Source organism: Lagopus leucura, unplaced genomic scaffold (genome assembly GCF_019238085.1).
Source record: "Lagopus leucura isolate 7727_CA_CO unplaced genomic scaffold, USGS_WTPT01 Super-Scaffold_100015, whole genome shotgun sequence".
NCBI classification, from domain to species: Eukaryota; Metazoa; Chordata; class Aves; order Galliformes; family Phasianidae; genus Lagopus; species Lagopus leucura.
The window spans coordinates 3,763,720-3,779,013 of NW_024962269.1; the positions used below are offsets into that span (position 1 = coordinate 3,763,720).

Genomic DNA, 15,294 nt, shown 5'->3' on the forward strand with positions numbered 1-15,294 from the left:
CTGAGGAGTTGCATCAAATGAAATATGACCCTGTGCATCAGTGGCACAATTTGGCTACCAGTACTTTAAAGTTAGTTTAGCCAGCACAAAGATAGGTGATGGTTGGCATCAGATATTGTCCGCATTTGAGGAGGCAGGATGCATTCCATGAGAGAAAATCAAAATTATTGCCACATCTTTATTTAATTTTGTTTGTACTCTGTATGGAGGCTCTGACAGAGGCTTTTTCTTTCAAGAAATAATAGTTGTTATGTAAAATATACTATTAAGTGTGTGTGTGTGGGGGGAAATAATTACAATAGAATGTGGTCTCCTTCTCTGTCTTTATGAGTGTAACATTGTGGTTTGTTGGAAATACAACTCTTCATTGTTTCTCTTCATAGTGATTAACTAATACCAAGGATTGCATTGGGAAACACCTGCCTGGCATTTAATAAGGTGTTAATGGAAGAAACAGGTTCCTGGGAGCTAAGAAATAACTCCTTTGCCACTTTTTTCCTTCATTTGCATAGTTTTTCTGTTACATATATTACAGAGAGAGTATGTGAGCTTCTGAGATGCTTCTTGTCATCACTGTACAAAAAGTCTTTCTGCCTCCTCCATTTATAAAACAACACTATAATTTATTGTTTTTTTTTGCATATTTACATTGCTGTTGATGTACAGCAGGTATGATCACTGCATGTAAAAAACATGGGGAAGGATAACTTCAGTACGTTTGAACAGAGGTTAAAATTTATGCAAAATCAGATGATGGGAAACTGCAAACAGCACAGTATTCAAGTCACATAAACTCAAGAAAAAAAATAGACACCAGGTCTACATACACTTTCTTCCCCCCTTGTCTAGCAGTCCTGAGAAAGACCTCTTTACTCAAAGAATGGAGCCCTGACTCTTTGATGAAGCTGCTATCTAAATTTGTTGTAATGCAGTCTTTACTCTCATTACAAATCACTCAGTAGTACAGATATGATATGGATGAGGGCATTCAGTGTACTTATTTATACCATACGATGCAACATCTATGCTAGTAAAGTGTACTGTGGATTTTTTTCCTTTTTAGTTTTATGCCAAACAAAATGATTCAGTTTAAAAGGGAGTACAGTATAGATACAGTGTAAACCCTTCTGAAATAACCTTAAGCAGCCGTGAAAATTATGAATATGTTTCACTTAATGAGAGTGAGTTTAGATTAGGTCTGCGTGTTGTTTTTGTGGACATAACCTTTTTGGTTTCAGTACTTGGAACCCTAAAGCGAGATTTCATTTATTTGTTCAACTGTAGCATGACAACACTTAGGGAAAAGTGCAGGGTAGTTCCATAACATCAAAAAATGGCTTGCATTTCTAGATACTGAGGAAAAAATGTTATCAGTGTATGTTAGATAATTTGAAAATGCTTTTGAACTGCTTTTTAAAATATTCTGCATAGCACATTTTTTAGAACGTAGTTTTCACTTTGGAAGAAAAATATATGCTGAAGAGACCCATAGAATGGCCAGTCCACATTGTGATGAGTTTTATCTGTTTCTTTTCCTTTCAGAAGTAATACTTAACCTATCTGAAGCCACTTGAGACGTAGAGAGTTAAGCTTGTGTGCAGCTGTTAATTTGTTCTTTTTTTCTTCCATTTTAAACATTGATTGCAGGTTTAGATGCCTTTCAAGGAAGGTAAAGTGTAATGTAACACACATCTGTTTTAGTGGATAGAAAATACGTACCAGCTTTGAGCTTAATTGCTTCACCATAAGAGTCCTGAAAGCAAATGCACTTATCTCTGATAAAGTGGTAGAGGCAATCTTGCTTTTCTCTCTTTGTTTTAAAACAATGATGTTTTTTTAATCCAAAGCAAAACTTTTTTTTTTTTAAAAAAAAAAGTTTTCAAGAATGCTGAAGATACTGTTAGAATAGAAGATGCAAGTGCTGTTCATTGCAGGGCTTTGGGTTTCTTCCTGGTTAAACAGAGGAGTGTATATCAGGCTGTAAATGAAGACAGATTTGTTTATTAATCTGGTAGTATTCTCCAGGTTGAAATAATCAAATGGTTGCTTCTATGTGATTCTGATTTTGTGTCTAGCGTTGAGTCAAAGACCTTTTTCTGTAGTCCTTGACAAAGATAAGTGGCAATTCTAGCATCTGAAGAATAATCCAACCTTCTCTGTAATTCCCTGTCAGTCATTTTGTTTGTCTGCTGTTTTTTAAACTTTTTATCCAGCTCCCTATTGTTTGTTTGGGTGCTTTTTTTTTCTTTTTCTTTTTTTTTTTTGGCAGTCCTTTTAGTTCTGATTTGTTCTGAAGTTTCTCCTCTTGCCTGTTGATAGGTTAATCATTCTAAGTCATTTTTCTGAGGCTATGACTAGCACTATTTGCTGGGTAGAAAGTAGGAGATGAACATGATTGTTTTGAGTTCGCAGTACAATCAGCAGGGAGGTCACTTAGTAATCCTCCCAGTGGCGTCGTTCTGCACCAAAGATGCATTGAAAGAAACAAGATAAAAGTCCATAAAACATTTCGTATGGGTTCTTAAGAAATAATGTGCTACAGTGTATAGTGTTGAAGGATGCTATCTGGGAACATTTAATAAGAAACATTCAGTAACACACCAGGCTATTCATGTCACTGTACATAAATAAATTGGAGCTTTTGACCACTGGTTTTGTTTCCAGATTATTCTGTCAAGGTACAGAAATTAAGTTAGGAACAAATGTAGGGTGTAGGTAAAAAATAGAAGTAAATGTAATCTCAATACCATGCCTCTTTCTCAAGCTTTTTGCAAAATTTTCGTGGGTATATTCTAGTAATACAAACTGCAGTCACCTAAGATACCTTGTACTGCATTCAGAGAAGAGACAAAATGGTATGTACTCTGTGGGATGGAAGGGATTCATATGACATTTCTTATTCAGGAATTACAGATTTGTGGTTAATGCTTTTTTAAGTAAACAAGAAAACCAAATCTGTTTTATATTAAATTCAATCAGAATTACCAAAGTACAACAGTTCCCAGCCCCCCAAATCAACCAGTTGAAATTCACTTGAAGGAGACAGGAAAGAGACTGTAAAAGAGAATCATGCAGTTAGTGCAGGACCCCTCTTCTGAGGTTAAATAGCCAAGGGAAATAAAGTCATTTAGATTTTATTAAAAAGAAACAGAGGGCTGCGAGAGAAATACTGTTCTGAAACTTGGATGCAAGATATCTGTTTAACACCTGGACAAGTAAGCAATGGGGAAGAAAGTTACTAAAAGGGGGGCTGGCTGCACATATATTCATTCATGTTCTAACAACTGAGTGGGTCAAAACTTTCCAATTATTCTTAAATTTTGATCAGAGAATCTGATCTCTTTTTAATTGCAAATTTTGTTGTATTTTGTTTGGCTTTCAGCATCTAATTGTGGTGATTAGGTCAGTAGGGTAGAAGACCTTCCTGAAAAGGTCTTTTAGGTTCCTCTCTGCTGAATATAGAGAAAGACCCCTGCACCCTGGTAAAACACCTAAAAGTAGGTATTCTCTGTAGTCCCACAGTAGACTAAGTGGTGTTTTGGCTTATTCTTGTGTTGAAGTTGTGGCAGTATAGTTTGTGATACATCATGGAATCATGGAATGGCCTGGGTTGAAAGGGATCACAATGACCATCCAGTTTTAAACCCCCTGCTATGTGCAGGATCACCAGCCACCAAACCAGGCTGCTCAGAGCCACATCAGTCAGTTCAGGATTAATCTGCATTACTTCAGTGCTCATATCTCTGGGAAATGCTGGTTACTCCTTTTCTCACTGCAAGAGTGTGTTATGTCATTCATGAAATTAAACTGAAGTAATTTTTCTTGCTGAAATTATTGTTATCTGTTTATTTCTATACTAGGTATAAAAAAGAGTGTCATGTAAGCAACTACAAATAATTTTGTCACAATAAATTTGGTGCAAGATGTGCACAAAAAAGCCACCAACCACAGCACCAGACTTTTCAGTTGTACAATATTAGAGCAGGCTTGGGGGAGAATAGGAGAGGTTCAGAAAAAGTTCTTCACTGGAGTGTGTTGGGCATGGAACAGGCTCCCCATGGCAGTGGCCATGGCCTCAAGCTGCTGAAGTTCAAACAGCATTTGGACAGTGCTCTCAGACCTCTCTCCATAGGGTTTGGATTCCGGGTTGAACTCAATAACCCTTGCAGGTTCCTTCTGAATTGGGAAATCAGTGATTCAGTATGACGTATTATGTGAGAATTGTCATTTTGACTGTATGCTTTCTCTGCTTGTTGTCTGAGTGTCTGTTAGTAGAGCTTAATCTGCATTGTGGTTGACCTGCATATGGTAAGACTACATGCAATAAGAATGAATATTCACAGATTAGTGGAAGTAAAAAGCATAACAAAACAGTATGGATAGAACGTTGATGATGATGCAGTGTAAGGCTGTAAGGAGGAGAATAACAAACCATTTCCAGAAGCATGTGAGACTGGTGCTTCAGAGGGCAGGCATTTAGATGGGTTAGATCATATATGAGAAGTTTGAACTGGACATCACTGGTCAGGTTGCTTGGAAGGGTTGCTGAAATGGAAACACTTTCTACAGGAGTTCCATGGAAAGAGCTGCTCTATTAGAAAGTTAGCTTTTGCTACAGCGTGCCTGTACAATCCTACAGCACAGGATTAATCTCAGTTGGTGACCAGTATGGTAAAGGCAACTTATCTGCAGAGTGGCAGACAGAAATGATCAATGGCACCATGGAGTAGGAGAGAGCCCATTGTACAAATTTGCAGATGCTATTGCTGTGTGAAGTGCAAGATGCAGCACAAGCATATGAGAAAATAGTTTTCTTTAGTAAACATGGGGGGAAAGCAGGGCGAACTTGTCTGTGTGAGGATTTATGAGGCGAGTGCCAAACAAATCATTGAAACAATAAGTGGAATTAGTTTTTCTTTGCTGTCTTGATTTTTGTGTTGTTGCTTTCTCAGTTTTAATCTACACTGTTTTCTGTGATGTCTGCAATGCAGCAACCAGCTGTTTTTCTGCATTTGGATATAGATAACTATGCTACATCTTAAGTTTGTGGCTACATCTCTGTTAATTCTGTGTTAGCCATTATGAAGTTGAGTAGTGATACTTCAGAATTCATCATCAAGTCAGAGTTATAAAAATAAAATATGAAAGTGTATTTGATGCTAAAGCTCTGCTCATCTTTTTTTATAGTGTTAGCAGACCTACTAGTGACAAGTTAATGCTAGTAGTATTTTAGTTACTGTTAGTAGCGATTAAGTTGGAATGTGATGGAATTTTTATTGCATTTGAATCACGTCAGAAATTTTAGAGTTGGGGCGTTGCTGGATTTCTGTGGGGTTAACTGCAAACCTGCCAAGGAATTATTCTGATCTATCAGGAGACAGTACATCCGAGGTCCCAATGAAAATAGAAAATTCTTTAGACAGTGATGACATTGTGCCAAAACGCTTTCTCTGCTAAGCTGTTTTTCACTAAGCAGCCAAATAGTTAAGTAAAGGCTTACTTTTGTTTTGGGAGTTCTTGGGAGCACATTAAAAATAATAAGAACTATAACAGTATATTCTAAAATACCCATTATTTAGTCAGGGAACTGGAACAACAATCTTGGAAATCTTTCTGGTCTGCAGGAAATTAAGTATTTAGGCCTTTGTTTTCATTTAAGTATATTATAATATTACTTTATAGCCTGGGAGGAGTCCAGTATGTTTTTAGGCACTTTTAATAAAACACAAATTATGTTTGATAGATGAGGTTGGACCAACTTGTTAACATGAATAAACAAATCCTTGGGAGGAAGATGTATATAGACAATCGTTCTGTACATGTATGTATTTTTAGTCTTATGCAGGCATTGCACGCACACCAAGACACACACACAGATTCACACAGGCAGACTAAAGAGTCAGAGAGCTGTCCTGATCTTAAAATGGACTTAAAGTGTTGTCTTAAATGTGAAATGAAAAAGTACTACTGTGTTAGGACACAGGCTTTAAATTTGCAATAGTGTACGTGTAAAAGAAGAGATACTTGAAAAGCAAAGTTCAAGCTTTATAAATATGTAATAGAGTGCTGAAATTGCCAGAACATATAGAATGGCTATAGTCATTTGCCCCTGAAAGTTAGCAGGGGTTCAGATCCCTGTTCCAGCAAAACAAATAGGGCTGCTCTGCTGTAGATTTCTTGTGTGACCTTGTGTATTTCACTTAACCTTTTAGTTATATCTAGTTTGTATGAGGATACCTAAGTGTGCTTAAAGTATGAACTAGGCCCAGAAACTGTTTTTCAAACTTTGTTGCTCTTTTAAAGAAAACAATTTTTTTTCTCTTTTTTTTTTTTCCTCCTCCACTGAGGTGGAACTCAGGAGAGTATTGTGGTTCCCCTCGTTTGGGTGGCTTTTTGGGGCTGGTTCCTATATGCAGTTCATGACCTATTTTTATCTCAGCTATGCTTGAGGTGCTTTAGAATAGTGAGAATAATGTGGCATATTCTTGTTTGTATTTATCCTCAGATAATTAAGTTGTGAGGCATTACTGTAGTGAAAAGTGCAGAGGGACTGGGTTAATGCATATGTGGCACTTCATTGTAACAGAACATCTTGTGTACTTTCTATTGGATTTGACCATGTTGATCAGCAGGAAATCCTTGAACAAAGGTGTTGGAGAATATTTTCAAGGAGGACAGAAACATGAATCACAATCATTTCTGGAGACCAGAGCCTCAGTTTTGATGCAGAAGCTTGTTTTCAAGATGTTTGCAAGACACCATTTAGTTTCACACGAGTCTGTGCAGTTTCCATCAATTTAAATTTCACATTCCTTTTTCCCATAAGGATTTTGAATTTCTTTCAAAAGCTCAAGATAGGAAAGAATTCTGTGTGTCATCTGGGACCACATCAACCTGTGCAATGTAATAAGATTAGATCAGATATTATATAACAGTGTACACCTAGTTTAAAATGAGCTTAATCAAACTTGTTTGAAATTGGGTTTTTAACAAAACCTGAAGTTGACTCAACTTTCTTGTGGCTTTGCAGTGAAACTGGGGTTGCCAGAGTGACAGTTCTCCTAATTTTTTCCCAAGTTCCATGGTGTTTGATTGTTCTTGAAATTCTGCAGCCCAGAGTCACGTGAATGTACTGTAACTTCAGTTTTCATTTAAAGCAATGTAAATTTCCAGCTTCCGTCGTTGCTGAGAGAAATAACATTGCAATGAAAGACTAGATTGTACATAGAAAATTAAGACATCACAGAGTTAATGAGGAGAGTTCAAATAGTTGATGGTTTGTAAATCTGTCCCCTATTTTGGAGCCCAAAACATTTCATTGCTATAACAACAGTTTTTTCACAGTGACTGGTTTATGGCAGATCCGTTGGGAAAACTTGAACAGAACAAATTGATGTTGTTACGTATGATTGACATTTTTACTCCTTTTTGTGGCCACAGCTTCCTTGCAATTGCAGTAATGTACGATATTGTTACGGATGATGAGAAAATCCAATTTCCTGGGGTTCTGACAATGTGGTATCTTTGAACAAGAGTATTTGTTATACCTCGCTCAACAGGGAAGTTATCAAAATGCTTGTGAATAGCTTCCTGTGTCCTCTGTATAGCAGTGACATATGATCTGTTCAAAGGCCCTTGTAAAAATCTGCATTAAATTCGATAGATTTTCTTTTTAAATTATGGTGCATTTAAACATATCAGTAGTGTCAGCCACATGTTGTTGTTAGCTTTGTAGTTTGAGGCAGCTTAACCTGGCACCTAAGTACTTCATGAAATGAAAACTTGGCCAAGGTTAGAGTTGATGTACCTACAGTCAAGCAATCCTAATAGTTCACTGGCAGTATTTTAGTGTAGTTTGGCTTGTGTGTAGTTTTAACAGACCCTGTGTAGTGGAAATTAGAAACATAAGTATGTATGTATTTCACCAGAGAAAGATGACTTTAAAAGAAAAATCTATTTTCTTATGTAGAAACACAAAATGTTTTTACAGACATCATCTTTCTCTTTCCATACCAGAGCTGGACCTATAGTTTTTTTAACTGTTGTTTGCCAAGCTGCTGAGCTTACAGAAATTAAAAACGTCGGAGACTGTAACTTGATTGACCAGTGTTTACTGATATGGGGCCGTTGTTGATGCTGCATATGCTTGGTCTGGCTTATTCTCAAGTTCCTGAACACAGAAGGTAACTATGACAAAAGTGGGAGTGTGCATGTAGGTTTGGTTCTGTACGTAGATATGAAAATCATTTGCCAAACACTTGTGAGCAACTGCAAAATGCTTATGAGAAGAACCAATCCTTTATTCCATGGTGTCTATGTGAGGAACTGCATTTCTCTTTGTTGTCTCCAAAGCTGTTCTCTGTAGACATGTGAGTCTGGACATAAAAGTCAAATGAATTTATGCAGATGATTCAAGAGTGCATTGTTGTTTTTTATAAAATTAAAGGTGGAAGAATTGCTGACTATAACTTTCTTAAAGGAAACTTAGTTCTTGCTGTAGTGTTGATGGTGTTCTTACAAAACACAAAACACTTTTCTTGACACTTGATTACAATAAATTAATGTAGCCCTCATTTTGTACCTCAGTGTATCACTGATTTGTCCTCTGTAGCGTATGCACAGTTCTACTTGGTCCAGTACTGTGGAAAGTATGATAAAAAGGCATTCTCTCATTGTAACCTAACTGATATTTCTATTAATGATACTCAGAGCAAGGCCAAACCTAGATCTTTTTGCTGTAGATGTCTTAATTGACATCTGTAAGATGACATCTTTAGGAGAACATCCTACAAGGAGTTAATACAGGACTTTGACATATCACAAAGCTCAGGCAGGATGAGGAGGAAATGAGTACATTTCACACACGTGTGCAGTACAACAGAGCTTGAAGAAAGCACGACTTCAAACCATCTTGTATTTACCAGTGTTTGGGAAGTGTTTTAAGGGCTGAATGCAGATTATTGCAGATAAGCTAGAAGACAGCAGCCACCTGCGTTTATACTGGCCTGAACTAAATAAAACATCCCCAAAATAGATAATGAACAGCAGAGGTTACCAACTGAATCTTCCAGGACTAGAAGTGGCTAGACTGCTGTTGCACATTGTTTTCCAAAATGTGGCTTCTGGTTGTTGCTGCTTAACCTTTCAGTTGTACCAGATTCTTAAAACTGTGCAATTTCTGCACTGTTCAGAAGCCAGTGCAAGCTCCATGATCTACTGCCTGTGAATCTGAAATATTGTGAGCTTAAAGCCTTGTGTAGTTGTGTTTGTTTTAAACTCTGCACTGGTATATCAACCAGCTGGAGAGAGCAGTATTGAAGAAAAGCTACAGTCCTATTTCTGCTCTATGAATCATTGTTAAAAAATGTTTTCATCTTATTTATTTTCTCCTGTGGTGCAGCTTTGCTGAGTACAGTGTAATTGAAAATCAGGACCACATTCCTCAGAAAATATTCTTGGTATAATTGTTCTTCTTATATTAAGGAAACTGTTTTATAAAAGGTGGATGTAGCACTTAGGGACGTGGTATAGTTGTGGGCTTGGTAGTGTTATGTGGTGGTTGAACTCTATCTTATGGATTTTTTCCCAACCTAAATGGTCTGTAATTCTATGTAGTGTATTTTCAGGTAATCCTAATAATATAAATTAAATAATTGCTACTGCTGTCTTCTGCTGTTCTGGCCACTGTTCCCTTGGAACATCAGCATTGCGAAGGAGAGTAAGTCAAAAATCCTCAGTTTCACATTGTGCTCCAGCTGTCAGGTTTTCCTTTGCTACAGCCATTCAGTAGCAAGAATGAAATGACTGGTAATAGCAGTTCAAGAGTTTCACGCATCACTGCTATAGGAGGAGCTGTGTTTTTGCTTTTAGAAAACATAGAATGCAACAGCCTCTTTTTTCTATGCAGTTTTTAGAACTCTGGTTTCTAGACTGGACCAGGTGCAAAATGGTCTCCTACTACATGAGTCTCCCAGGCACCCCTCTGATTGTCTCAGTGATATTTCTTTCATGTTCCTGCAATAAATGTATTCCAAGGAGGCTGTGTTTAGAAATGAGCAATAGTAATTTTAAGATTTTGTAGTGTATATTATTTTGGCAAAATCAGTTGCAGTATTTCAGCATCTCTAGTGTTTAAACTGTGAATGAATGTTAAAAACAGATATGTTCTGCAAGGATTGTGCTTTTTTTTTTAAAGACAACCTTGAAGGTGATGGGCATTTTTTCCTATTTTGACATGTTAGTGACTGTGACATTTAAGTACGTTCCTCAGTAACCTGGTGAATTATGTAAAGCAGCACAAACAGTCCTGGAGAAATATTTGCTTGCTCTAGTTCCAGCTTTTATTTTAGTTATGTTTTCCAGTGTTTGTTAAATAAAGAAATGCCCACTTTAGGTTTGAAAGAGGAGTTCAACTGGATTCTCAACACCAATAATTAGTTTTTTTCACTAAAGACAGTTCAATTGTTTCTGATATTGTGCACGTTCCCTAGAAAGCTGCTGTGCCTTCTTACAACTTTACTGAACATTTGTTCTCCATTCTGCATATTTCCTTTCTTTAGGGCTTGGGTGCAGGCCAAAGAGCACTATTATGCTTACTTGGGCCTTGATTCTTAAACACATGCCTAACTAAGCAAGTAAGAAGTCCCATTAATTTCCATGGGATTACATGTGTATTTGGAGTTGGGTACAGTCTTAAGTGCTTTGATGAACTGAAGCTCTACTGCCTGAGGATTTTAACACCAAAAGAACGTTTTCTAACCACAGCCACATTAGTTATAATGCTTAAGATGGGTAGAATAAAAAATGGATATCTAGTAAGGAAAAAGTTACACAGTGAGAAAAATATGGTGTAAAATATAGAGCTTGACCATTCATTTCAACAGCAGCTTGCACAAAGACCAGCTTTGAGGAGACTCTGAGATCATAATGTCAGTTAAACTCCTGTTCTCAATTGCCTTCTCATACAGCAGATGAAATCTAACTGCTTTCACTGACAAGTTTTGAAGTTTTGTAGTCTATTGTAAATAAGAATGACCTGCAGAAGGAAACATATGTAAATTTGAGAGTGTTTTTTTACTTCTGATTTTTTTCTATTGCTGTGCCATGTTCAGGGTCAGTATTGTTAAGATCTTAGGTCATATGAGCATTTAAATGCTTGCTGTAAACCCGTGTTTAAAACTGTGAAATTAGGTGACCTTTTCTTAATCTTTGAAGAACCAGTTTTTCTAGACAACCTTTCCTCCCTCTGTCAAGCCCAGTTATGTAACAGCACCAGCTTTACAAGGAAAATTAAGGAGCTCAGCAGACCCCCAGAAGGTCTTTACTAATCTTATGGGAACAGAGGACTGTGTTTTGAGAACATCTGCTCTTCACAGTGCCAGGTATTACTATTTAATTGAATGCTTTTCAGATGCTGAACTATGGAGCTTTCCAGCTGTAGGATAGAGCTGGTTTCAGACTTCAAATAACGGTTATAAATTTGTTTTAACTTAATGATCCCAAATGGACTGAATGCTGTGATACTGTTTAATTGCTCCATGCCACTGTTTCTGACTGAATTTTTCCTTAGGGAATAAATTGGTCAGTACTGAGGCTTAGGAGAACTTACAAGCATATTATGTTTTGCAGGGATTCTTTTTCATTTTGGGTCTGTATGGGAGAGATTTTTTTCTTTTCCCCTGAGATCTTCAGAAGTCATTTAAAGTAGAAGTTTTTAAATGGAAACATGAATTTCATGTACATCAGGGCATAAATAATGGATTGTTTATTTATATTTGCAGAATGTAGAAGGTGTGGGATAACAACATAGGATGATCATCTCTGCATGTTCTGACAGAATCGTATCAGAGGTTAATCTAAAACAGTGGGTTTTGCAAATGTTATTTAAATGCCAACAAATCTTAACATAGATTTAGATAGATAGTTTCAGTGTTCTGATATAGCTGCTACATCCAACAGCAGTCTTTTAGGTACTTTGTACTATGGATTTGTGCTGCAAAACTAGCAGAGAAGATAAAATTGGTAGAAAAATCAGTTTTTACATGTCATGCTTTCTTGACTCATGTGAAAGTAGACTTCATGCAGCTCTTTTTGACTTCAGCTTTTCTACTTATCTGGAGCGCTTCTGGACTATTTTGGCTTATAGTTCTGCTAGTATCTCCAGCACAATGCAGTTTCACCTTTATAAGGCCAATAAATGTAAGGCTGGTGTAACCCACCAGCAATCCAGTTTTATGCTTACTGTTGCTGATATCTCTGACACATTTTATTCATTTAATATCAATAACGATCAAGCTTTATTGTGGGTTCTACTGTGTCACAGAGACAGTTGAACATAGCTGGTCTCAGAAAGCTTTAGAAAGTGATTTTGGAGATGGTTCCAGTGCCCACTAAAGTTAAGGAAATATCTGTATTTTACCCTAAGACCAGAACTGTACTTGGATTCAGAATGCAGTTGTCTTTGCACCTTACGTAGTTTAAATGACCTGAATATCATGGTATTTCATAAAGAGGTGCTGACTTGAATTATTCAGTCAGAGCTTCTATTCAAAATAATATTAGAAGTTCACATATAGATGGTCTACTTTCCTGGGAAGCCCTTTTCTTTTAGATTCAACCTCTAGGTGATGGGTTCTGAATAATTAATTGAGATGATATTAACACAGTAAATAATGACGTGGTACCTTGCAGTATTGCTAGGTTATTAAGAATATGCACCTACTTGAAGGACTCCACAAATAAACGGAAGGAAAGATGAAAACATACCTTTGATTCTGGCATTGACGGGACAAGTGAAGAGTTATTAGGTGTAAAAGAATTTTAAGACATTTTCAGGAGAAAGACTGCCTTAGTGCTTTACCTTTGCATTTCAGAAGATAAGTTATTTCTTTGTAAGCTAACAGAGAACACAAGTGTTTATTTCTAGGAGGCTGACAGTTTCATTTATGAAGCTGTGCTCCACTTTTTAGCCCCAGAGGAAGATCATAGTTTTGTAGTTACTGCTTCTGCCTGCTAGTCTAAGACTAATTGCTGACCTCTCATTCCTGTTGCTTAAGAGTCAGTGATAGTAACTTCACATTATGGTAGCCCAGACTACTTGCTTTCAGAATTTATTTCTGAGAAATCGCTTATAACCCTTTGAGAATTGGGTCTGGGTGGATCTGCTGTTGTGGTATTTGTAGGATTAGGATTTTGAGGATTGTGGAGGAAGAACAGAAAGAAATCCACATTACCTAAAACAGTCACCTAGTCTTTAATAGGACAAAGCTTGAATGCTAGACAATATGGGGAATTTACTTGAGGGAGCACTGTTTTGGTTTTTTTTACTCATTAATAGGATAATCACATCTGTAATTTTTAGCAGCTTGTAAATGAAATTACTCTGGGCAGTTTCCCATAGCATCTAAACTCATTACTTCTAGTTTTTTAAATGGCAGAGCAGCCCAAACAGTCTGTTCTTTGTCATCCACCTGGCAATTGTATTTTCTGGCTTTGCAGTGGTCTTTAACTTCTGGATATGAACACCTCTCCATCCCTGGAGGTGTTCAAGTCCAGGTTGGATGTGTCCTGGTCTAATGAGTGGCAACCCTGTCCATGGCAGAGGGTTGGAAGTAGATAATCTTTAGGTCCCTTCCAACCTATGCTGTTCTGTGATTCTATTCTCTGGTACAGTTATACTGCCAGATAACTAACTAGTAATGCTGAAAAGTCAGCAGAAGTCATAAATTATGTCACCAGTCTGTGGTTTAGTTTGTAATTCATCTTGCCTAAAATTTGCCTGCCTAGCACTGGAATCCACCACCAATTAGCAACCCCAAATAATTGGTGGTGTTCACTCACCTCCTTCTGTTTCAGAAACTTAGAGGATCTTAGAGAAGTAGACCTTATCACTTAAAGTTGAACTTAAAAGGTTTTAGCAGAAGCCAGAGCTTGGCTCAAAGGACTCTTCTCAGTTTGCAGTGGCATGAGTCTTATTAGTAATAGCAGTTATTCATTGCAGGACTGTCTGATGTGACTTGAGAGTGAACATACAAGCAATTGGTGAGGAATTCAAACTCAGCAATTGATTTTGTTTCCTTGTGCATATGGAGTGAAAATACCATGCTCCTTTGCATTTAACTGTAACATGTGACCTGTCTTTGAGATAATGCTATTGTGCTGTTCAACAGGACTGCTGATTTTACTGCCTTATTACTGCTGATGAAAGTTCTCTGCTGCTCCCTCAAAATCAGGAAGTCTTGCGTGAGATGCATTACTTCTCTTGGCAGTGTCAAAGGAGTGTACAGAATTTTAATTAGGAGCTTCTGACCTCAACTTTTAAATGTTTATTTCATTTTATTTTTTAAGTTGTTTTTTTTTAAATGAATATTTTCAGAGTTTATTTCCACATAATGATCCAGAAGAACATCTGATGCCTTGGCAGAGAGATTTCACAGAGGAGCTTCCCCTCCTTATTGCTCCCCCCTTTTTCTTTTTTCTCTTTTCTTTTAGTCTTTTGAAAGATGATAGTTACCATAATGTGGCACCTCTAAGGCTGGGACGTGCACGTGAGATCCAGCCAAAAGTTTTTTTGCCAGAAGCCTCATGTGCCAGAACTGTCTATTTTCAGCTTGCTCTAAATTGATCTTTTGCCATGGCAGAAAGGTAAAAGGCTGTTCATCTCGTGCTCCTTGCCATCCAGCAGCTTTGTAGCCATGTGATGCTCATAGCAATTATGCCTCTTGTGTTTTTCTCAGGAAGATATTTAGTGCCGTTAATCAGTGTCACACTTTTACACCTTTAGCCCTTTGCCTATTGTATGGGAACTGTTGACTCATGGCCTGAACCGCTGATTGATCACCTGAGGAAAGGACTGAGTCCGCCGTGGGAGCACAGGTGAAGGCAGGTGAAGCTTGGCTCCATGCCTCCTAGACCCATTTAAGGGCTGACTGCCCTTAAGGGGAGGTCCTTGAGGATGGAGTGAGCTGTGTCTGCCTACCAAGTATCGTAGAGGCGTTTCTCTAGAAATAACTCAGTTTATGGTGGGGGGGGGAAAAAAGGCAAAGCATGATCTTAAAGCTGTAAGGGAATTGTAAGCAGGTATCTTTGTATGTTGCTCCATGCTGTTTGTGTGCAGTGGGTGCGCTAATTCATGCCAATCTTTTGTGGAAACTTTTACCACTGAACTTCATCTTTCATAAGATGAACATCACGGTTTCAGCAGTTGTGCCTAGACAATATCGTGGTTCTGAAAACGATTTGACATGCCAGCCTTCCAATCAAGAGTAATTAATTTTGATGATAAGATTTTAGAAG

General features: G+C 37.5%; 1 protein-coding gene across 1 annotated transcript in view; it reads left to right on the forward strand.

The window, feature by feature from the left end:
* THSD4 (thrombospondin type 1 domain containing 4) overlaps window positions 1-15,294 on the forward strand; it is a 260,599-nt gene that overhangs the window by 118,656 nt on the left and 126,649 nt on the right. The gene's annotated exons all lie outside the window — the stretch shown is intronic.